Below are 25,270 nucleotides of genomic sequence, written 5' to 3' on the forward strand. Positions count from 1 at the left end.
CATGAAGCTGGAATAGACCTTTCCTTTGGAACGTGCATGCAGATGTTATCAATATCAATTCGAGCAATACTATACATTATATTCACGTCTTATTTTGATTATATTAAATAATATATAATATATTTATTATCATTAAATAATAATAAGATATGTAATAAATAATTATTTAATAATGATAAATATATCACATCTTATTTAATGAGATAAAAATAGAATAATAATATGATATATAGAATTTTCCATATCAATATAGCCAAATTGCACGTATCCAATCGAATGGGATATTCGGAAGGAAAATAATAGGTTTCTATCATTTGTACCGATTGTTTAGTTTAGTTTAGTTTTTTATTATTATTATTTTTTTTTAAGTATGTGTGTTTATTTATTTTTAATATTTTATTTATATTTTGTGGTTTTTTTTTTTTCAAAAACATACATATAAAAACTGCTTAAAAAAAATTACACCGTTGATACCTTCTCTTGGTGGCTCTAGCACCACCCTACTCAGAAATAATACGAAGCAAAGTTTCAATGAAAAGAAAGATTGCACCCTGAAAGTGTGCTAAAATAAGTATGAACAATTTCCCTCGCACTCAAAAAGAAAAAAAACTAAAAACATGTACCTAAAAAATATATATCTAAAATCTAATAAAAAAAGTCTAAAAATGTAAAATTAAGTTGATGAGAAATAATAAGTTTATTAATTTGGATTACAAAGTTTTGTTATTATACAATTTTAGACTTTTTAATCTGGAATACAAAGTGAAATAAATAAAAGAAAAATCATTTAATGTTGATGATCTATATAAAAAATAGTTGAAAAATTTTATCTTCTAAACTTCATTGAGTCAAAAAAATTTATTTAAGTTCTCAATTGTAGCATTATTTACTTAATATGACACCAAAATATCGAATTTTATATGAAATTTGATAAACGAACTTACATACTAGAATGAAAGATGGGATTTTAAATGATCACACGAAAGTTTCTACGAAGAAACACTTTTTTAAAAAAAAGTTTGTATGAAGAAACAAACTCCAAATATTCCACTACATTCGTAATAACGGATGAATTTTATTCCATGAAATATTAGCGTCAGAAATTTGAAACATATGTTAAGTTATGGTTTAAGAGTTTTATTTCTACATGTATATAGCACATTATTGAGATCTTGTTTTTATATATGATTATGTTTGTATGATTTTTCATGAAATTAAGATTGATATTTGTCTCTTTTTATTTTACATAAATGTAACACATGTTAGAAAAAAACCCCTCAACAAAATTTCTGATACAATGAAGGCTTGATTTTATGGGTTGAAGTGAAAATACAGATAGTTGGAAAATAGAAGGTGGTTATTTTTGTGTCCATGAACAAAGAATTAGACTATTGAAAATTAAACTGTTCACATAAATTCATACTGATGCATCTTCAAGCAAATTTCGTTGTTCCTTGAGGTGTTTCGTTAATCTCTCAAGTAGTCTTTCATTTATGTTATTTTCAAAAATCACAGCAAAGTGACTATACACCTATGACAACAAGTTGTATATAGATGAAGCGCCAGTATCAACAAGAAAAAAATGCTTAAACTGTTGAAGTTGAAAGACGAAGATTACCTTAAGAAGAAGCAAAAGGAAGAAATTAAGTTAAATGGATAAATTAGTAATAAAAAATCAAAATAAACATATAAAAATATTACCTTTGATGTCAATGCCTTCTACATGCTCCTCCACCTCCCGAATATTAATTGGTTTATGACCCAACTAATATTAGTTTGAGTGCAGATTAATGCTTATACAATCTCCAGTGCTAATAAGTTTCAATATGGGTCTAATACACGTCCACTAGTATTGAATGAGGACTTAGATGTAACTGTAGAAATAAGGATGACCAACACATCACATGCAATATCCACAAGGATGAAATATCTAAATGAGTTTTTTTTTTTTTCCACCATGTTAATATATAAAACTTGGGTTTTTTTTGTTCAATCACATTCGAGAAATACCTATCCACCTCCGAGCCAAATACCAAACTGTTTTCCTCCTCAAAATATTGCTCCAAAGCTATATCAAATTATTCATAGTTCGGATCTTCACCAATGATACTTGAGAAACCCCTTTGGACTACATTTGATCTTCCACTACTTAACCTATGAAACCGGTGGTATTGCTTAATCAAACGATTTAAGAGCAATCTCATTTTGACCTCATTCTATCTTCGTATTCAGTCAAGTTGCATTTTTTCAACCAATATGCTCTTGTATTGAGGGTCAATGATAAAAACTACATAAATAATCATGTTCATTCTATCTATGCACCCTCAATATTTATCAAACTCAAGCTTCATATTAGATGTCATGCTCATCAATTTAGCATAATTACTCTGACATATTTTGTTCAAAGTGTGCTCAATTGTACAAAGTTGTTAAAATGATGTATTTGACATTACGTACAATGAACTGGAGATTTTTCAAGTGGCATCATAAAAAACTTTTAGAAACTTAATAAATATCCAAACACTTTGCCAATCTTCAAACGTAGGCGTCAAACGATGTGGCTCCTCAATATTCATAAGTTGAAAAGTTTTTTCATATTTTTCAGCAACACTTAGCATTAAGTACGTTGAGTTTCATCTAGTAGGAACATCTTGAAATACCAATTGTTCACTCTCAATATTCAGCTTCTTTGCTCATCTTTTAAACGTATCAAGCTTTGTCAGTGAAGACTTCACAAATTTTATTACATTTCTAATATTATTTATTGCATTATTCTAGGAAAATCTCTATGCCTGGGTTAATGGCAAAAGTGACAATGCTCTAATCAAAGAAAGGCTATATATATCTTTAAACCATCACATATAATGAGATTTAAAATATATGCAGCACATTGCATGTGCAGAAACTCACCCCCCAAATTTGTAAACTCCTTATCTCTTATGCTTCTCATCACATACCAATAGCAACATCATTAGAAGATGCATTATCTACAATGATTGTAAAAATGCGATCAATGTCCCAATCCATCATGCTGGACTCTAACACCCAAGCAATGGTCTCACAAAACATAATGATCTTCTTGTTAAAGACCTAATTTCGATCAATGAAATGGCATGTAACAAACATATAATTCATGTTTTGCTCTAATGTCCATATATCGATGGTCAAACAAACTCTTTGACCCCTCAATAAAACTTTCAACTTTTGCTTATCTTCATTGTATAAATTTATACAACATTTTTACAATGTGGTTTGAGATGACAAGGTGTATCTAAACTCTAAAGTACTCGGGAGTTCACCAAATGCCCGATGCTCCACAAGCCTAAATGTCAATTCACATTGGATGAAATAATTGACAATCATTACCCTTAGGCCCCGTTTGTGTGCAAGAGTATTTTTTGGTATTCTCAAATATTTCATTCCTAAACATCACTTAAATACAAAACATTTTTCAATTCCAAATATTCAACTTTTTCATATAATCATTACCTAATTATTATAACTTTTCCGAACTTTCAAACAAAACATAAAAAATAATACAATATTTTTAAATTTCAAAACAAAAATAATATTAAAAAATAATATTTTTATTCAAAATTGTTCTTTCTAATGGGAGAGACTTGACAAGAAAACCAAGAGTGGTGTTAACGGCGTCCATATAGTCTCGAGCAATAATTGCATCGGGTTTTGGGGTCAATGATATCAATATGTTCAACTTTTGTCAAATGATCACATACTAGAGACTGGTTGCTAGCCATCTTGGCTCTTTTTGCCTTTAGAGGGAGGGATGATGTGGGGTTTGCAGCATTCATAGATAAATACACTAAAAGACTAGTATTTTCCTCCATATCCAATAATATACGAGTTGAACCACCAATACTAACATTAAAATTATCTTCTATCTGTTTTAAAAATAAAAAATAAAGAAAGAAATATAATAGAAATTAAATCAACAGCTAAAGAAAATGATATAAACAAGTTTGTATATTAAAGTAAAGGAAATTTGAATAACCGTAAGACATGACTTGCTGCATATATTAATAGGAAATGCCAGTAATCATATTCCATATGGTTCTAGTAATAGAATCAGTAACAGTACTAAAAAATTAATATCAAGGTAAGCTTTCGTATACAGGATCATGACAAATTCTCCAAAGGCTGTACCGAATTAAGAGACTTTTGATATTAAGAAAGATTAGTATTGCTGGAGGAAATCAAGACAGATGAGCATGCTTCTGGAGGGGTACAAGATCTCAACTTTTATATATAAATATATATAAATAAATAAATAAATAAATATATATATATATATATATATATATATACTAGGCGGGAGTAACGTGCAAAACACGTTTTCCTAATTTTTTGAAATGGTTATTTATAAAAAAAATAATATATATTTTATAAAAATGATTGATTTCACTTAATAATTTAAGCATAGTAGAGAAAATAAATAACTTAATAATATTTATTTTTCTGATAAGTAGAAAAGAACATTATTTTTTTTTTAACAAGTAGAAAATAATAGTATTTATAGAAATGATCTCTATTTTCTACCAATTATTATTCTCATTGATAAAAACTAACGGAAAAGATATCACATTAGTTGATTCCTTATAAAAATAATTTCTTCCTATTAAATCATTCTAATTGACCAACACATCTACAAGTCTACTATAATTCCTCACCAACATTAGATATGTCTATAAAAATGTCTATAAAAGCAAAACTCTTGCATTCATGTTAAGCATTGGATGAAAACAGAAAAAATATAAACATGTATGAAATAAAACTAAAGCTTACATGCTCTAAGATTACGATGTTTAACTGATATGATGAGTATTATTCATACATCATACACCCTAAAATCAATGACAACCAAGCATATTAGAGAGAGCTACTTTTTTCTAGACACAATCTCTCCATCCATATAACACTGTAGATAATACTCAAAGAATAGCATCAAAATACTCTGCCAATATAGCTCTAGCACATGTAAAAGCTAATGAATGTTAACTACTGACAAATAGAGACTATGAAGAAAAAAGGATATACATTATAAAAATTCCAAGGAAAATATGAGCTAGACCGTATTTTAGATCAAGTGATTTAAGAAAATTCTAAGGAAAATATGAGCTATACAGTATTTTAGATCAAGTGATTTAAGAATAAGCAAATATCAAATTCTCCACAATAAATAGAAATTAGAAAAGGGGATCTAGACATAATCCAGGGGAAAAAAGTAAGGTAGAGAACATATGTTCATAATTTTAAAGTTAAAGCTCCTTGGGTCTTTACCATCTAAAATGGTTTGCAAAAGCCACCCAAGTTTCTCGAGTTCTTAACAAAAACACTTTGAATAGATGATAGCAAAATAATAAAAATTATAAAAAAAAATTTATTGATGGAGGCTGGTTAACAAAAACACCCAAGGGATATATGTTCCTCATTTCAAATGTTATGTGTTCATAAACCTGCAAAGGCATCATAACAAAAATAAGGTATTCTTTTTTAGATATTAGATAGAGTGCATCAACTTTTATGTTTGTCAGAAATTTCAGCCAAAAAGCATGCTGCTACATATTTAAAAATAATTAATGGAGATTTCACTTTGCTCGGAAAAAAAAAAGAAAAAAAAAAAAGAAACTAACCCAAAATGAAAAATTAGAGTCCAATTAACTATTATGGCTGGTTGAGTGTGATCATGCCATAGACAAAAATGACAAGCCATCATGAGAGGTGGTATCTCTCAACCCAGGTGTGTTGTGAAGTTATTCAAAATAAGCTCAGGCTTGTGACTGGTTGGATTTCCATAATTCTTAATATCCTTGCGTAAGAACAAGCTCAACCTTTTCTTCCTCCAAGGTTCCCCATTATTGACAATAAAATAATCCCAAACACAATATTTACCATCATTGTCAAATTCATAAAAGTTAGGAATTTAAAAATACTGCTTATCAAAGAACAATCAAAATCATAATTATAACAGTAATAAGAAATCATGCAAGTCTAAAAAATTAACTTTCATAAATCAATCCCACAAACAAAAATTCATCTTCCAGAGGAAGAAAAAGCGATGCCCAATCCCTCTCAGACTGAAATTTGACATCGATTGGCTTAAACTCAGTTTGGATTTTTTCATGCTCAGCTTCCTCAAGGGATACATATATCTGCAAGGCGGTAGAATCGACATTAGAGCAACCAATGTCCTTTAAACCGAGAAATTGAAAACGTAAACTCAGCAAGAAAAAAGAAAAAAAAAAAGAAAACATTTTACATATTATACTTGTTTTGATGCCTTTCAACGCTTTGATGTCTATTTTGCTTCTAGGCTACAGAGAACCTAATATTCAGTAGCTTTATTAAAACCCCTTTTCAGAAATAAAAAACAGTTATTACCTTGACTTCGTTATTGTCTTGATCCCAGCTGAATGATCTAAGAGTAAATATTTCAAAGCCGGGTCCGAGGACACTTTATGTAACGTTCGTCATTGTGGTGAGACTTTTTATAAAATGATTTTAGAAATGACGACGGGAATTACCGTTCGATTTAAAACTTTTTACTTCCATACCCAAGGTGTAAGACTCTACGTTATAAAATAAAATGTGATTTGAGAATAAAAGAGGTTTACAGCATAAAACATTAATCTTAAGATAAAAGGGCCTCTCATACAGTTAAAACTCTCATGCCTAGACTTTCGTGCTCTTCCCCTTAGACCGTGTTCGTCATGACGCAAACTGCTCATTCAGTTTCTGTGGGGGAGGGGCATACATAAAAACTAAAATGAGTCGATGACTTGTAAGCATTACTTCATACAGTTAAAATATAATAACATAGGTTTTCATTCATGCATTCATCATTCCATACATACTGTACGTACATGCATACGTGCCTTCGTTTGAAAACGCCATTAGATGGGATTTTTCTTTAAAAATGGGTTTTCTTTTCGTAAAACGTTTCTCCCATCAGGGCTTTCATTTTTTAAAGAATGACATGTATTCATACAATTATACATTCTTTTTTATCACTTTCATTGGCCGGTACACACTGTTATGCCCCATGTATTGGGGTTAACGGTCTTTTGGACCCGAACTTCGCCTGTGGCCATGGGTTGGAAATCTCTTTTCCATCAAGGGTAGCACTAGGTGCACTACTAGTACTACTTACTCGACATTGCAATCTACCCAGTCCATTGGTATCCTTTTCATTCATTCATATGGCCGTTATGTATTTTCATGCATTTCATTTCAGTCCTTTCTTTTAGTTCAGTCCTTTCAGTCATTTTCATTTAACAGTTCATTCATGGAAAAACGTCATTTGAAAGCATGGGCTCAAACATCATTTTTTTTCATGGCATCCATAAAACATCAGTTTAGAGAGACCTTTTAAAACAACTTACTTTCTTCGCATCGTTTAAAGCATTGCTTAAAGCTCGAGGCGTAAGCCTCAACATTGATTTTCTCAAAAAATATATACAATAGGTACTGTGTATAGTCATCCATTCACATGCTTACACTTAATACTTTGGATGTGTAAAAAGGGACTGCCAATGAGAGTCGTACATACGTATACCTTTGAACACTTAGCACACTTTCATAAAAAATCTTTCGTGTCGTTTCGTAAGGCATCATAAGGGAAAAACATTTCATTTTCATTTCGTATATTTTAGAAAATTATAGAAGAGTATGAACGTAATACTTACCTAGACTCCATGCTAGTTTCATATCATGCAGTCCATTCATATGCATGTCAGATGGCAACCTACATGCATACACATAACCTGACGTCATTCTCTATCTAATGCATAAGCAACTAAACTTATAATAGAACTACACTTCACTTGAAACATTCTCATTCTATCTCGTGTTTTTACGTGCCCTTTACTATGCTAAATCCTTCAGAATCTACTTACGATCACTATCTCTTCCAAACTCAAGGTCTTACCTTGAGTGTTCATCCACTAAAGTGAACCCATGATTCACCTTAGGATTAAGACACTGAGACATTCGTCTTATTCTTGCTATTAATCACATTCCGACGCAGATTTCGACCGACAAAATCATGCATCCCAATCTTAGACAATGCACTCGTCACTACCTTCATGCATCTTAGCCCACACTAAATCCTCATTTCCATCCATACACGCCACACGGCTCTAAGCCAACTCTGAGGCTTCAGCATCGTGTAACCATGCTTAAGGCAGATTATCCATTACATATGGTGAATCTATCCGGCATGTGTCTAACAAGATGCACATGTACTCTACTCTTTATCACTTAAAACCAACATATAATCTGTTGATCACATGCTCGTAGGGACAAGCGTCATACTCAGATACCAACCTTCTCTTAACCCGACTAGCATGACTCTTCATCATACCCGTCACTCTTAACAGTTCATCCCAACACTTAATACGACAACAGTCAATTCATAACTACACCTTACGTCATGACATAGCACGAGACTACTCCCAAGCTACACTGTGACCTTGTCACGTCACCTGACATCTCGCTACATCACTCTTATGCTAACTCCTCACTCATCACCAGCACAACTTCTTGCTTAACTTCATGACATGGCCCCGTCATGCTTCCGCTGCACACTCTTACACTTATTCTATCACTTCGCACATACTTTTAGCCATAAGTCAACTACACGGTGACACCTGTCACCTTAGACTATAGGCCACATCACAACTGGTTTGGAACACTGTTCCATAGTTCTCGACACTACTCATCATGCTCTACGCTTATCAACTACACAATCATCCTTATCTTCATGACATGCCACACGATGTATCGCTTCATCTCATGGAGTACATTCCACGCGTACTCCCTTCACACACGCTACGCCACATCACCACTATGACATACACGCCATATGGTGCATCACTCCACCACATGGAGTACACTCCACGTATATTCTTCCCATTCCACACTATGCCGCGTCACCCATACATCACAATCCACAACACTACACAACACAGTTCTCAACTACGTCCAACACTTCACATACACAGCACATCACATCATCACACTACACAGCGAACTCCACAATTACTAATAGCACAATCTACAACCTAACCAACCAACTAACATAAATAACGAAGGATAAAGGGTTATACCATCGTCGGGGTTGACCCGTGCATTGCTCGCTGACCGGCACGGTTAATGGTGTCGGAAGGGCCGTACATGGTGGCTAACCCACGTACAGTGGCTATTTGGGCCCTTGAAGATGGCTACGGGTGCAAATCTAGAATGGGTTGGGCATGGAAGGGCTTGGGAGGACCTTGGCGAGGTGGTGGTGGCGTCGGTAAGGTGGTGCGGCGGCTCTAAGGTAGCAGATCTTAGCCGTGAGCTGGAGAGGAGTCGTGGGAGAGAGAGAGAGAGAGAGAGAGAGAGAGGGCTTGAGAGAGGTAGAGGGCTTGGCTGGCTTGGAGGAGCTCGAGGAGGAGTCACGGTGGTCAGGGGAGGTGCTCGGTGGGGCTAGGATTGACGCACGGAGGCTTTAGGGCCGTCGGTGGCGGTAAAACCTTGTGAAACCCATTTATGAGTTGTGTGCGTGTATGCGACGGAGAGGGAAATGGAGGTTTGTGGTGGCTAGGTCTGTAAAAGGTGGTTGTTGGTGTGAGGTGGTGGAGGTGTGGTGGCTTGGGTGGCTGCGTACGGCGGCGCTAGGAGCTACGCAAAGTGAACCCTTGCGTGAGGGGCTGCTTGCGTGCGACGGAGAAGGTGGCTGCGAGATAGAGGCTGGGTTCGATGGTGGTAGCTCGCTAGCATGAGAGGAAACCGATGGTGGTGCCGGTGAGGCCGGGCTGGGCTGGACTAAGGTCGAATCGGGTGAGAGGGGGAAGCTTGCAGTGTGCGAGAGAGAGAGAGAGAGAGAGAGAGAGAGAGAGAGAGAGAGAGAGAGAGAGAGAGAGAGAGAGAGAGAGAGAGAGAGAGAGAGAGAGAGAGAGGGCTTAGGTATTTAATCTAGGTCCTTCTTCTTGGGATCCTCAAAGCGATCTAACGGTAAGAGATTAAACACTATTTTAACTTAAAAACACTGAGAGGAATTAACATAGAATATTATTTAAACTAAACTTTAATTTATAAAATAATATTCTTTTATCATTAATAAAATGATGAAGTCTTATCTAATATCTTTAAGGGAAAAAAATCATTTAACTAATTTAGAGTTTTCAACATAATTTAAATCCCATAATATTTTAAATAACTGAAATCATTTTAATAAATGATATTAAAATGATTTCATACAATTATAATATTTGTTTTAAAGCCCTCAAATATTTTAAATGTCATGAAAAAATTTATATAAGGTATTTCTAGTATTATTGAACCAATCTTGATTTTAAATAAGACAATTATAATATTTTTGGAACTTTTAAAAAATATTATAATTGTCTTATTTAAAATCAAGATTGGTTCAATAATACTGGAAATACCTTATATAAATATTTTCATGACATTTAAAATATTTGAGGGCTTTAAAACACTGGACTTACTTTAGAAATCACCTAATATATTTAAAAACACACCATCATGATTCGGCATGCATAACGAGACTCGTGACCATTAGAGAGAGAAAGCAACGGGTTGTTATACCTTAGGTGCAGTTGGAATTTGCGAAAGAGGCGCAGAGACAACCTCTTTCGACAACTGCAATGGGAGAATCAAGAGCAGATAGACATTCACCAAAGAAAAATAAATATCTACCCAGAGATATAAGACGAATGAGAAAATATCGAAAGAGAAAAAAAAAGAAATAAATTTGCCTACCCTTTGACGCATCTGCAGTGGCTCCAAATCATCCGCTTCTAAGTCGCGGTGGAGGAAATCGAGAAGAGAAATGGAAGATATAGGTGACTCGGCATGGTGTAGAGCTTACTAACAGCAACATCGGTTGTAAAGAGGGAGAGAGTGCTCAGGGTGGGTTGCAGCGCAAAGGAGAAAGGAGGGAGAAGAGAAAAGAAAGAAAGAGAAAAAAAAGAATAACTTAGGGTTTTATCATTTGTAGCGAAAAGTCGTAAACAAAAAAGGAAGAAAAAAGAAAACAAACCTGAAGAGAGAAGAGACATAGAAGAATAAGAAGAGAATATCAGATTTTGGATCATCTACCCCTGCATGCAAAGCAAAAAAATAAAAAATAAACCATATATTTTGTTAAGAACGAAAACAAAAAACTCAATGATACAGAAAATGAACCTGAAGAGAGGTGATGCATAGATGAAGACAAAAAGAAGATGCAGAGAGAGAGAGAGAGAGAGAGAGAGAGAGAGAGAGGAAGAAGAAGAAGAAGAAGAAGAGAGAAAAAGGTTACTTTCGGTGAGAAGAAGAAACAAAAAATGAAAAGGGAAGATAAACAAGAAAGTAGAAAGACTAAGAGAAAAAAAAAGGTAAAGTTGTCGATTTATCGGTTTCAATAGGCCAATTTTTCCTTGTAGATTTAAAGTTATTATAATAGAATACAAATTGACAGAAACAATACAAATGTACGCAAACGGGAGCTTAACTGGGACTTAACGAGAAACAAGGAAACTAACTGTAAAACAAGAAAAATCAATGTTCACAATTAAATAGGCACTTATTATAATAGAGTAGATATATATATATATATATATAATATGTATTTTTGGGATTGAGTCAGACCCACATTTTTATTTTAAAAGAAGTAGGTAGTGTCGCTTTGAAAACATGGAGGGGCTAATTGATTCGTGCCCACATCTTTTGGGATTGTTCTAAAAAAGTTAGAACGAGACCGAATCTCAATGGGGAAAGTCATAAGTTTTTTATAGAAGATTTTTAAAATAAAGAAATCCAAAAAGTAGGGAGACAAAAAATTAGAGAGATGTTATGCACTGCAGAAGCTATGGAGGTGGGGACTGTGGAAGACAGAGGAAGAGAAGAGATTGAGAGAGGCGTGGTGGCTAAGGGGAAACCCTACTTCAATATCAGAAGGGTGTAGAATGAAAGGTTTAAGGGTTGTCTGTTATGGGCCAAAGGACATGCATGTGTGGGCATGGCTTAAGGTGGCAAAAGCAGTGGACTGTGGATCGACGACCCAATTCCTATCTAGTATTGTTTTATGCAATTAATTCCTTTATCTGTAATAATGATCTTAGGCCCATTACTGGAGTGCAGTTTAGTATTTTACTTGCTTTAGTATATATCCTAACAGACTACTCTATGAGGTGCTCTCCTCGAAGAGAGCTTTATCAATATTCAATACATTTTCATCAATTTCCCTTCTTAATTCATCTTTATTATAGCTTGGCTATTACAATAGGCTACATGCGAAAGTAAAAATAAGAAATCAAATACAAATCACAAGAAATCACCTACAAATTACAATAAATGACAAGAAATCACCACTACAAGTAGGGCGCTTCTTTCAAGCTCAAATCAGAAATCTAAGATTCCTCAAGAGACCACTCAATCAAATTTGCAATTCATGGGTTCTTTGAGAGTATCGATCTAGAAAAGTGAAAAATAAATATACTCTCTAGTAACTTATCCAAGATGAGTGCAATGTTTGACTGAAAAGTGAAGTAGACGAAAGAACAAGATAATGGGGGGAGAGAGAGAGAGAGAGAGAGAGAGAGAGATTCAGACTTGACAAGGGGGGACGGGGGCCACTGCTAGTCACTGGTGGCGATGCATTTCGTTTAGGGATGCTAGGGTTTCAGAGAGAGAGAGAGAGAGAGAGTGTGTGTGTGTGTGTGTGTGTTTTTTTTTGTGATTTTCGTCTAGGGAATTGATCCCGAGTATGAAACGACGTCATTTTCAATTTACAAAAACGACGTCATTTTGAAACAGTAAAACAGGTTTTTAAAATAAAACCGATTACGGATACCGTAACCAAGTCCAGGTGAATTGAATAATATTATACTTTTCCAGGTCCAATCTGAGCAGATAAGAATCCTGATTCACCCAAATTTGAAAGTTTGTAAATAATGAGAGAGTCTAACCCTTTTCTCGTACCTGGGGATTGCTATTTATATCGGGAGTCTTTGGGGGGGGGGGGGACAAATCATAACTGCCCCGTGTAGCCCATGTTCTTTTTATTGTTCCTTTTGTCAGAGTCATTTAATGCGACGTGTTTTGCGACATTAATGTGGCGTGTTGCTCGGACGGTGGTGTCATTAATGCAACATGGTTTCCCAATTTTTCTTACTCTGCTAGTGTCTTCGGTGGTCCGTCGATGCTGCCTTGTTAGAAGATCAAGAGTCTCCCTAGCTTCCCGCTCGTTCATGTGGGCAGGTACTCAAGGGCTGGATGATGTTCAAGGGATCTCCAGGACAATGAGTTCCATCCCCCTGTAGTTTGCTTCCATGTGGGGGTTGCGTCCAGATGAGTTTATATATGGGCCAGGCCGATGGGCCTATTTGTTCTGGGCTGGGCGTTCTTTTCTTATTCTCTTAGTTGCTCCTCACAGGCCCACTAAAGGAGAGAAAAATCTCTTACAGTTACCTCGTCAATTCTCATAGGACTCGTACGGTGGGAATTATTTTTAATCTTAAACTCATCTTGATGTCGAGGCTAGGGTTGCCCCGATATATGACATGTGTTTTGCTATGAAATCTGAGGTGGTTTCTTGTCGCTTGGCAACCCTAGTAACGTTTCTCATTTCTGCCTTTGTTGCCACATCTTCTGATAACTATGCTTGTATTCGATGGCTTCCTTTCAGTTGTGTCAGTATTGATGGCGTTAGGTGGCTCTTTGCCTTCACGTCATTTCGTGGTGCGAATTTCTTGGAATTCGAAGTGTCTCGTACCCTTTTCTTTTGTCACAAGGCGTGTGAGATTAACCGATGTCTCCTTCCTTTATAAGCGCGATTGTTCCATTGTCTTGTCTTCTTTCTTTATACCATAATCTTCTCGCCCTTCTTTTCTTCTATCTTCCCATCCTTCTTCCTTGGACTCCTTTCTTATTTCTTTGTTACTCTCTTCATTTTCATCAATGGCCCCTGAGAAGACCGCACAACCCTCAATTCCCAGTGGGGCAAATGCACCTGAAGTTAGAGATGTCGGACTGTGTTTCTTGGGTAGCACTTGGTGTTCAAGTGTCCAAACTGCGACGCTAGCATTTCTGGCCCACACGAGGGTGTCGTCAACGTCGAGGGTCACTCTTCCACAATTGCTCTTTTTCTCAACATGTTTACATGTGGCTTGAGACTGCATTTCCCTCATCCCGTTCGTGATTTGCTGGATCTAGGGCTACAAATGGTCCGGTCCAGTCCAGTCCGGCAATGGACTAAATATTTTTGGTCCATCATTTTTCCGAACCGAACACCCGAAGGGACCGGACTAGACCGATAGCTATCAGTCCAGTCGGTCCGACCTAATTTTTTTTAAAATAATTAATAAAAAAATTATTTAAAATACTAAATTAAATTAAGTGACTTATTAATGTAGATTATGTAACAAACTCAATAAAAAAATATTTTATATGGACAATGATAATAAATTAGATGAAAATTATATTATTAAATTATATAATTACTATATAATTAACTAATTAATATTATATATTAGTTAATTCATAGAATATTAACAATTGTTAATAACATATTTAAAATTTTATATTGTTAATAGTGATAGGTTAGATGAAAAAATATATAAAATATTATTAATTTATATAATATTAACAAGTATTAATAATATATTTAAAAATTTATATTGTTAATTGTACAATTATTATATATAAAATATATATATTTTTTATTTTTCATTCGGTCTGGTCCGGAAAAACCCTGGACCGTGGACCGGACCGAACTTTTTCGGTCCTCTAAAATGTAGACTGAACCTGACCGGTCTAAGTCTCGGTCCGGTCGGTCTGACCGGACCGTTTATCACCCCTAGCTGTATCTTCTCGGTCTGGCTCTGTCCCAGCTTCACCCGAATGCTTGGAGGCTTTTGATTTGTTATAGCATCATCTGGTGAAGAGCTTTGCTGGAGTCAAACTAGGAGAAGGTTGACCTCATTGGCCGTGAGTTCCTCCTTACCCACAATGTTTTACGGCTTTAGGGGAACATTTACAGTTTCAGGGTGATGCATGCCCTTATTACTTTGGAATTGCAATACCGCAAGATGAAGGACTTGTTTTTTTTTTGTCTGGCCGCAAATGGAAATTCCCGATTGGTCATGTGAATCGCTACAAGTTCCCAATTCGAACTGATTGGGGGAAGGGTCCTGAGGATAAGGCGATGTGTCCAACTCTTACCCCTGCTGAGTCGAGGCGTATCTCCATAGTAAAGGAGTGGGTGAAGAAAAACTTCGACATCGTCTTCTCGAAAGCCCTTCTTTCAGAGGAGAGCATAAGACTCTCTTTGAGTCTCCTAGGCCATGTTTGTTCTTCTTGATGATCTGGTGACTTGCCCAGCCTCAAGTTGCCCCCGATCGAAAGCATCCATTGAATCCTCTTCCCACAGGCAAAGCGAAAAAACCTAGCTCGGAGGGGTTTGGGGTCGACAACAGGCCACTTTCCGGAGTCTCGATTCCTGAAGGGCGAGCGTTGGCTATGCCTGAGGCCTATCATCCCGTCGTCTTGTCAGTGCCCGTGGAAACGTCCCGTCATGTTGTTGATGTGGAGGTGCAAGTGGAATCATCTTCTTTGGAACCCTCGGAACCGTTGGTGAGAGACACCCCAGCCGAGGTCCCTATTGTATCGCCCGCACCACCCGGTGCCCGTGGCGTGCCTCCGGAAGATGGTGACCTTGCAGTCAGGGTGCCTCGGCGGGCTAACGAGGGGCAGCGTCCCTCGAGCGTAGATAAGACAATCTCTTCCACTTATAATGCTCGTTCTACTGCCAACGGCCGCTCTTTCAAGGATGAGGTTGAGGTTCGCTCAAGGGCCACCGGCTCTGAGGTCGCAGTGCCTTTGCCCACAGCCGTTGGATGGGACAATGCAACTTTCGTGGCGGGTGGAGAGGAGCCCAAGCCACTCAGAGCCTTGGACCTCTTTATTAAGAGGGTGGTCGCTGCCGCCTCCAATAACCGCGCCGTAGAGGTGGAGCACCAAGCGAAAGGTAGGCTATTTCTAAATCTTATAGTCAGCAAGGGTTCAACAAGTCAGTGTGAAGATCCCCACATCCAGGCGGGAACAATTGCTGAAAAGCTAATCCCGACTCTCGTAGAAGGTGTCGAAGGTCAACCTTTGATCCTCACCGATCGGGGAGGTCGCTGATGGAGCTCGTCGAACCGAGGCGACCGCACAAGCACCCGGTGGGGAGACTTTGGTGGAGGTCATTCCCCTTTGGCCCGAGTGGAAACGAGGGGTGTCGCTCAGAAGCCATCAGCCAGGTCGTCAAATGTTTATCTAGCTTCTTCCACGAGATTTTTATTGCCTTGTAACTTCTTTTCCCGTCTTCCTCCCTTTGTTTGCTGTTTTCTAGATTCGTTTATTGATTGTTCCATGTTGGCTTCTCTTGTTGTCTGAGTGACGCGTGGATGTTCATTGTCATATAGTCTTAACCTTCAATAGAAATTCTGCGCGCATGAACTTCACTGAAAAAGCAGATAATTCATCTCTCACCAGAAATGCTGGCCATGAGCATTGAAAAATTATTCTGGACCTGCCCTGGCGACTTGACTTTGCAGAAAACTATTTTTGAACTTTCAATAAGAAATATCAAGTCTCTAAAAGTGGCTGAGTGGTTGCTTTGCAACTCAACTTATGACCTTGAGCTTGCCGCATTTACCTTGGCTCAGAATATTCCACCTATAGTTCCAATTTTGGCGAGCAACCAACCACGAGACTCAGTAGGAAACTTTTGGACAGAGGATGCAACTTGTCTTAACTAGCTGGATCAACAGCCACCACGCTCAGTGATATATGTTGCATTTGGAAGCTCCATAATTTTTTACCCAACCCAGTTCCAAGAATTGGTTTTGGGGCTCGAACTCTGCAACAGACGGTTCTTGTGGGTCGTGCGGCCAAATATTACAGATGGGATAAGTGATGCCTACCCAAAAGGATTTCAAGACAGAGTAGCCACTCGGGGGCAGATGGTGGATTTTGTAGCGCAATAGAAGATTCTGAGCCATCCCTCAGTTGCTTGCTTCTAGTCACTGTGGTTGGAACTCCAGGATTCAAGGTGTTAGCAATGGGATCCCATTCTTGTGCTGACCTTATTTTTTTGACAAGTTTCTTAACCAGAGCTATATTTGTGATGTTTGAAGGTTGGATTGGGTTTAGACCGAGATGAACGTGGTGGTATAATAAGACGAGGAGAAATCAAAACGAAGGTGGAGCAACTTCTGGGCGATGAAACCGTAAGGCTCAGTTTGGATACATAAAATATCTTATCAAATCTCATCATTATAATTCTTTTAACTTCTATATAAAATATAATAAATAATTTAATTTTTTAAAATTTTAAAATAAAAATTATATAAAAAATTATATTTTATATAATTTTTAATAAAATATTTTATTTTATTTAATCAAAAGTGCATAATCAAATGAGTTCTACAAGTAAGAGCTTTGGATCTCAAGAAAGTAGTCATGGCAAGCATCAAAGAAGGCGGTCCGTCTCGTAATAGTTTAAAGAATTTCATTGAATGGATGAAAGACTAGAGAAGTTCCTCGTACGGTTTCCAGACTTGATTTGCACCTAGCTTTTTCTCCCTCTTTGCCTTTATTTTTTTCATTTTATGTGAAATAAATTAATTCAAAAGAGGAAAGGAGAGCAATAATAAAAAAAACACCAATAAAAAATACTTGCTAAGGGGATGCTCCTTTATCATTTCATATCATATATTTTAATATTATTTTTTATTTTATTTTATTTTTATTAAATTAATCATCTATACACTATATATTTATTATAGAAAAAATAAAATAAAATAAAAACTTAAAATAGATATAGTATGGTGTGTGTGGAGATAATGAGTAAAATTATTCTTAAACTAATAAGAGATATTACTCATCATTCTTCACCATACATTTTTCATATTTTAATATTATATTTTAGTATTTTCTCTTTTTTGAAAATATAGATAAAACAACGCACAGTAGAAAAGTACAATAAAAAAAAGAAATTGTTATGGGTCTCGAATTTAAGATAAAAAATGTGTTCCAAATAGATTATTATTATTATTTTTTTATGTATTTTTTAATCATCATAAATATTTTTAAAAAAAATAAAAAAATCACAACATCATTAAAAAATATTTTTTTAATCATTTGGCATAAAAATAAAAAAAAAGTTCCCATTCGGATCACATTTCCGAATCCAAAACATTTTCCATAAAAAAATTGCGGAGCAAAAAATGCACAGTTAAAAAGGTACGGAAAAACTTACAGTTAAAAAAGCAATAAAAAAAAACACAGTAAAACAAACGCACAGAAAAATGAACAGTAAAAATGTACAGAAAAAATATACAGTAAAAAATCGCATAAAAAAAGTACAGAAAAATTCAGAAAAAAAAAGTACAAAAAAAACGTACAAAAAGAAACGCAGAGAAGAAAACACATAAGAACATTTTTATTGGATTAATTGAAATATGTTCTATAAAATATTTATAGAATATATTAAAATATTCTATAAAATATATTTATTATTGACTCAATATATCATATTGAATCATAAAATATATTTTAAATATTTAAAAATATTTAGAATATAGTTACAGTAACTTTTAAAATTATTTTTAAATTTGAAAGATATTATTTATTCATCAAATCTATTTTATATCATTCGTTTCTCTCTTCCGAGCTCTCCATCAATATCTTTCTAATTTTTATTTTTAATCCATAATTTAATTAGAATATAATTACTAATTAATATATAATATTATGAATAGTAAAATATAATAAAATAAAATAATTTCATAATTAAAAAAATTAAAATATTTTGAAATTGATATATTAATTTGATTTAGTGATATATTAATTTAATAAAAATATAATTATTAATTAATATATAATATGCAGAATAGTAAAATATGATAAAATAAAATAAATTAATAATTAAAAAAATTAAATATTTTTGAAATTATTAATTATTAATTATTAATTATTATATAATAAATAAATGTATAATCTAATGTAAATATTTGACGTGAATAATTAAAATCAAATTCATTTTATAGTATTTTATTATTATATAATAAAAAAATAGTTATTTCAATGTAGATATTTATGTGAATGAAATAATTAAAAGTTAAATTTTTCTTACATTCATAAAAAATATCATTTAACTTTAACTAATCTAAAGAGAGTGGTCTAAGAAAAAATGTACAGTAAAAAAGGGACAGGTAAAAAACGTACAGAAAAAGCGCAGATGAAACAAAACGTACATATAAAACGTATAAAAAACGCAAAGGTAAAAAAAAAATACAAAGAAACGCATTAAAAACGCACATAAAAAACGTACGTAAAGAGATGCAGATAAAAAATGCACAATAAAAAAAGCACAGAAAAACGTACAGCAAAAAAATACAGGAAAAAGCATGAAAAAAACGCACAGAGAAAATGCACTTACAAAAACGTACAAAAAAACGCATGAAAAAACGCACAAAAAAACATACAGGTAAAAAACGTACAGAAAAAATGCATAAAAAAATACACAGAAAAAACGCACTTTAAAAAACGTACAAAAAAACACACAGGTAAAAAAAAACTTACAGAAAAAAAAAGCATAAAAGAACTCATAGAAAAAAAACGTACATAAAAACGCATAAAAAACGTGGAGAAAAAACGCACATAAAAAACGTACGTAAAAAAACGCACAAGAAAAACGCACAGTAAAAAACGCATTAAAAAAATGCAGAAAAAACGTGGATAAAAAAACGCATTAAAAAAATGCATAGTTTGAGTTAAATATTTATTAGATTTTAAGAAATGATATAGAAAAAGTTAAATAAAAATATTATAAAATTAAAACATTACCATAATATTTTTGTCATATATATATTTTTTTGGATTTGAAGAAGTTGAACTATTTTTTGTAATTTGTTTGGAAGTTTGAAAAATTTATAATGATTAGTTAGAAAAAGTTATAGTGATTAAGTGTTTGTATTTGAGTAATATTTGGAAAGGAAATGAAATGAAATGAAATGATAATAATACCGTTACACCACTTTTACTACTGGCTTTACTACTTTATTTTCTTTTCTTTTTAATATTTGAATTTATATTAAAAATTTCAGAACATGACATTCTTGCATAATCTAGAACGAAATAAATTCAATCAACCACTGTAATCATATAATTTAATTAAAATAAATTCAATTTTATGAAAATTGACTCAAAGAGCAAAAGAAAGTCAATTTTTATAAAATTGAATTTATTTTTAATTAAATTACATGATTACGTTAATTGATTGAATTTATTTTCTTTTAGATTATGCAAGAATGTCATGTTATGATATTTTTAATCCAAATTAAAAAGGTCAAAGGAGAAAAAATAATTAAGTGGTAAAATAGTAGTAAATGAAGTGTAAGTGTATCATATGAAATGAGATGAAAATTATTTTCAAACAACCTCTTAAGTGAGTTATGTGCAAGAGTGTGAGTCTCATTTAGATATGTTTAGATGTATAAAGTTGAGATATTTTTAATTATTTAATGGAATTTTGAAAAAGTGGTTGGTCCCATCATTGATTAGTTTGTTTTTGAAATGATTGAATAATTATTTTAGTGATAGGTTTTATTAATAAAACACAATTATTTATTAGAAATTCCACCAAAGCATTTAAAAATTAATTTTCCCCATTCCCCCCCCCCCAAAAAAAAATATTTAATTCAAAATTTCCCAAACTGAACAATTATCGATTATTAAGACACCATTCTAGTTTAAAATTATTAGATGGAAATTTTATAAAAATGATTTAATAAATACACAAAATAATTATGTCGCTCAGCCCCGAATTTACTAGGGATTTTATATTCTAAATATATTTTCTACCCATAATATTATAAAGTACTATCATAGGCAAGAATATGAATAGAAATGATCATTGTATCGCCTCACCGAAAGGCTCAAGCCACATTTATACTCTAAAATGACTAACCAATAATATAATTAGAGTCTCATTAAAACATTTTAAAAAATAATAACTTCTCATTTCCAAACAATATCCTTATCATATGAGATATCACAATCTCACTCTTTAAATTTTCAATGTCCTTGTCGGGCTAGTCCATCAAAGGTGGCACGGCTCAAATCTCACATTTCTAGTTGAGATAAACTCGAATACCATTTGTAACGTCCAAATGGAAGACTCAAGCCACATGACTTATACTCCAAAAAGACTAATCAATAATACAATTAGAGCTCCATTATAAAAATTATAAAGAGCAAAAACTTCACTTTCTTAAGTAATATAAAATCTCATACACCACTTACTCATATCACGAGTTCTTAGGGTAGTTAATTAAAAACTGGGGGTACCAATTTCTTTAAAGCAAATTCTGGCACCAGCCTTGGTAATGCTCTGCATACTGAGGAGCCCAAATCCAAAAACTCTCAAAGTTCTTTAATTGTTTGGTATCAGTGGCCCAAATTATTAGCTTTGGTCTTTGAGAGCAAAGCAAAAACTGCAGGCCCAAGTACATAAAGTTGTGTTACAAATCCACCAGCCTTCTAGTTTTGTAAGCATGCACGTGCGTCTGTTATGAGATAATCAAATCAAATCTTCTGGATGGGGTTGAATCAGGCAACACAACATGTGGAAGATTGTGAATTGTGAATCAATGGTAATTTGGTGTTCGAGGTATAAGGGAGTAAAACACACCAGACCCAAAATGGTTTTCAAGGCTCAGCCCATCAAAGGGCCATCACTAGAAAACAAAGGAAGAGAAATGGAAAGGGGACAAGAAGGGACAAGGGGGTGAAGGTGTCAAGAGGCAGTGAGGTGTTAGGCGAAAGGAGGAAAGGAAGAGAGAGTCAAACGCACCAAGAAGACATTCATCACCACTATTGAGGTGCACGCAAGTAGAGGGTCAGATAAAAGGGACAAAGAGCCTATGGTTTGGGGGCTTTTGGCTTCTTCTTCGACTTCTTCTTCTTCAACCTCTAGAGGGAGAGCTCCAAAGAGAACATCTTCTCCAGCAAATAGATAATCAACTCCTATTGTACAGTGAGAAATAAGAGGCTACGAGAGACTGCAAATAAGCATATTATAATGGAATCTCCCCTCCCCAAACCCCCATGGATGTAGACCTAGTATCAAACTACGTAAATCTATGTGTTTATCTTTTCTTATTTTCTTTGCATTTAAATACTATTCATCGCCATGGATGTACGCACCGACACCATACAGCCGCACCGGACCACTGTCAGGGGCTCCAAACAACACTGATCAAGGCCCAGCCTACCTCAGCACGTCCCAGGAATAGATCTTTCTTCCCTTATGGGCTACGCCCTTTTTGGGCATTAACAGTAGCGTCGTCTATGGGATTAATATTGTTTTTTTCACCGGAAGCAGGAGAAGAACGATTTCTCAGCATGCTAAATAATCTCAAAATGAGCAAATGAAACTCATCCAGATAAGTATCTTTAGACTTTCCACTGTTATTTTTATGAAAAGCACTACTACAGAAAAGAAGCGAGTGAACATTTCCTCACCCAGGCGATTAAGTGCGTTGCACTTAAGTGCTTTTTCATGCACACAATGTTTAAGCTGGAAACCAAACTTCCCGACCACTTAGGATGTAAATGCCATTACTTCGTGTACTTTAAGTACATAGTACATTTGGAATACACTAGATGCATACACATGCACAGCGAGCAGACATGCATGCATGGGCGTCACGTCTCAACTGTGCATGGTGCCATGCACAGTGCAGGTGCGCCCGACAGCGTAGCGACAATCTCGCGATGGCCCGCCACCGGCCACTAGCTGAGCCCCCGGTAGCCTATATCACCGATCGAATGGCCTCCATCGCCAGGGATTGTCCGCAACACGCCCGACGAGTTCACATCGCCTACCTCCCGAGGAGCTTACAGTAGCCTGCCGTGAGCTCGCAAAACTGCCGATGGTCACCATTAGGCCCGCCGATGCCAATAGTAGCGGGAGCGCCACTGCGGGGACAACGGGGTGAGGGTGTGAAGAGGCAGGAAGGTATCAGAAGAAAACAAAAAAGGGAGAGAGGGTCAAACACACCAAGTAGACATCCCTCACCATTACCGAGGCGCACACAAGCAGAGGGTTAGATAAAAGAGACAGAAAGCCTACGGTTTGGGGGACTTTTGGCTTCTTCTTCGACTTTTTCTTCAACCTCTAAAAGGAGAGCTCTAGAAAAACATATTCTCCAGCAAGTAGAACTCTAACTCACATTATACAGTGAGAAATAAGAGGCTATGAGAGATTGTAAACAAGTATATTATAGTAGAATATTCCCTCCCCAAATCCCCTTGGATGTAGGCCTAGTGCCAAACCACATAATCATATGTGTTCATCTCTTCTTATTTTCTCTACATTTAAATACTGTTCACCGTCATGAATGTACGCATCGACACCGTACAGCCGCAATGGACCACTGCCGAGGGCTCCAAACAACATCGATCAAGTCCCAGCCTGCCTCAATGAGTCCCGCGAATGGATTTTTCTTCCCTTCCAAGCTGCATTGTTTTTGGGCGTTAACACCATGAGTGTTTCATTTTTTTTACTAGTTGAAACTCAATTCCAAGAATCCCAATGATTTTTTCAAAACTCGAGTTTTGTTTTCCCATCCTATGAGTGGTTGATAAACTAGCATTATAATTTTCTATCCAACAACAAGTGTCTGCACTGGATTTTGAGGGTGTGTTCTTTACAGTTCTTCAAAAAATAAAAAAATTCTTTGACTCAAGCAGCCAAGCTCAGTAATAGACACTTCCTTTGGAATATGCATCCAGATATCATCATTATAGCCGAATTGCATGTATCCAACTGAATGGGGTACCTTTCTTGTGCTGGCCTTACCTCGTCGACCACTTGGAGAATAAGATCCTCTATTTTTACATGGACTCTCTCCATTTCACTTCAAATATAAAAGGGTCGTTGTCCCTTTCTTGGGCAATAGCTATGTTTGCGTTGTGCAGAAGGATTTGACCATGATGAAAATCGTAACATTCGGCGCTGTGAAATCAAGAAGGTTTAGCAACTTCACGATGAAAACATAAGAGCAAGATCTTTACAACTTTAAGATGAGTGTGATGAATCCTATTGCAGTGTGGTCAGTCCTCTTAGGATCTCAAAAACCTTTAACAATTGGCTGTTGCTTTAGTTTCAAGTTGATATTTCCTTCCAGGAAGTAGTTCTTGGGAGCAATACAAAATGGTTTAGCGATGCTATCTGACCTCTTAGAAGTGCAACAGATCGGATAGCATGGGCAGAGCATTGTAAGGTTGGATGTGAAACTTGAGCTGCCATTGTTGCTAAAAATAGAGGAACCTTACAAATTAAAGTAACATGTGATGCCTTATATTTATTTTACAGACTTATAACTAGATCTGTAGTCAAAGATGATAACAATAATGGAAGGGGGCAAATCCCAAGCCAAAGATCCATTTAACAACTAAGCAATTTGTCAAAATCTGATTAGTTTAATAATATTCTCCAACCTCATCTGGACGGCAACCATCTATACTTTTGCATGTTAATAAAAAAAATAATAACAATAAAAAAAAAACTCGTGACAGTAACAAGGAACATGCTTGAGTTTAATAGTAAGATGCGGGCTGGTTTGGTTACACAAAATCAAATCATCTCATCTCATCTCATATAATCATTACAATTTTTCTATATTCCAAAACAAAATATAATAAACAATTTAATTTTTTCAAATCTTAAAACAAAAATTATATTAAAAAATTATATTATAACAATATGTTATTCAACTTTCAACAAAACGTATCATTTTATTTCATCTGAACTGTGTAACCAAACGAGGTTAGTTACTTGCATGAGAGCACTTGTGTGTAGCCTCAGCAATATTTTAGCATCTTATCAACCATTTTTGCACGTACCTGGCTCTTCACCAAAAATAGGTTCTTTTGTGGTTTATTGAGCAATAAAGCCACAAAGATAATCCATTCACTGAAAAGGATATATAATATTCATTATATCAATATTTCAACAAAGTTGACAGGAAAGCATAAAAACAACAATTATAGACATAACTGATGATAATTTTAAATAGGGAGCACTGAACATCATATAGTCAAGGCCAGCCAATTAAAATAGCAAATGAATCAGCAATACTCCAATTCAAAATCCCAAGAAAATCATAGCACATGAAGACAGAGAAAATGTCGCTTACTCCCAACCAATCCATAA

General features: G+C 35.0%; 1 pseudogene; it reads left to right on the top strand.

The window, feature by feature from the left end:
- Positions 1 to 16,505: 16,505 nt before the first annotated feature.
- LOC108987968 lies at positions 16,506 to 17,580 on the top strand (annotated as a pseudogene).
- The last annotated feature ends 7,690 nt before the right edge of the window (positions 17,581 to 25,270 follow it).

The sequence above is a fragment of the Juglans regia genome, chromosome 1 (assembly GCF_001411555.2).
Source record: "Juglans regia cultivar Chandler chromosome 1, Walnut 2.0, whole genome shotgun sequence".
NCBI lineage: Eukaryota > Viridiplantae > Streptophyta > Magnoliopsida > Fagales > Juglandaceae > Juglans > Juglans regia.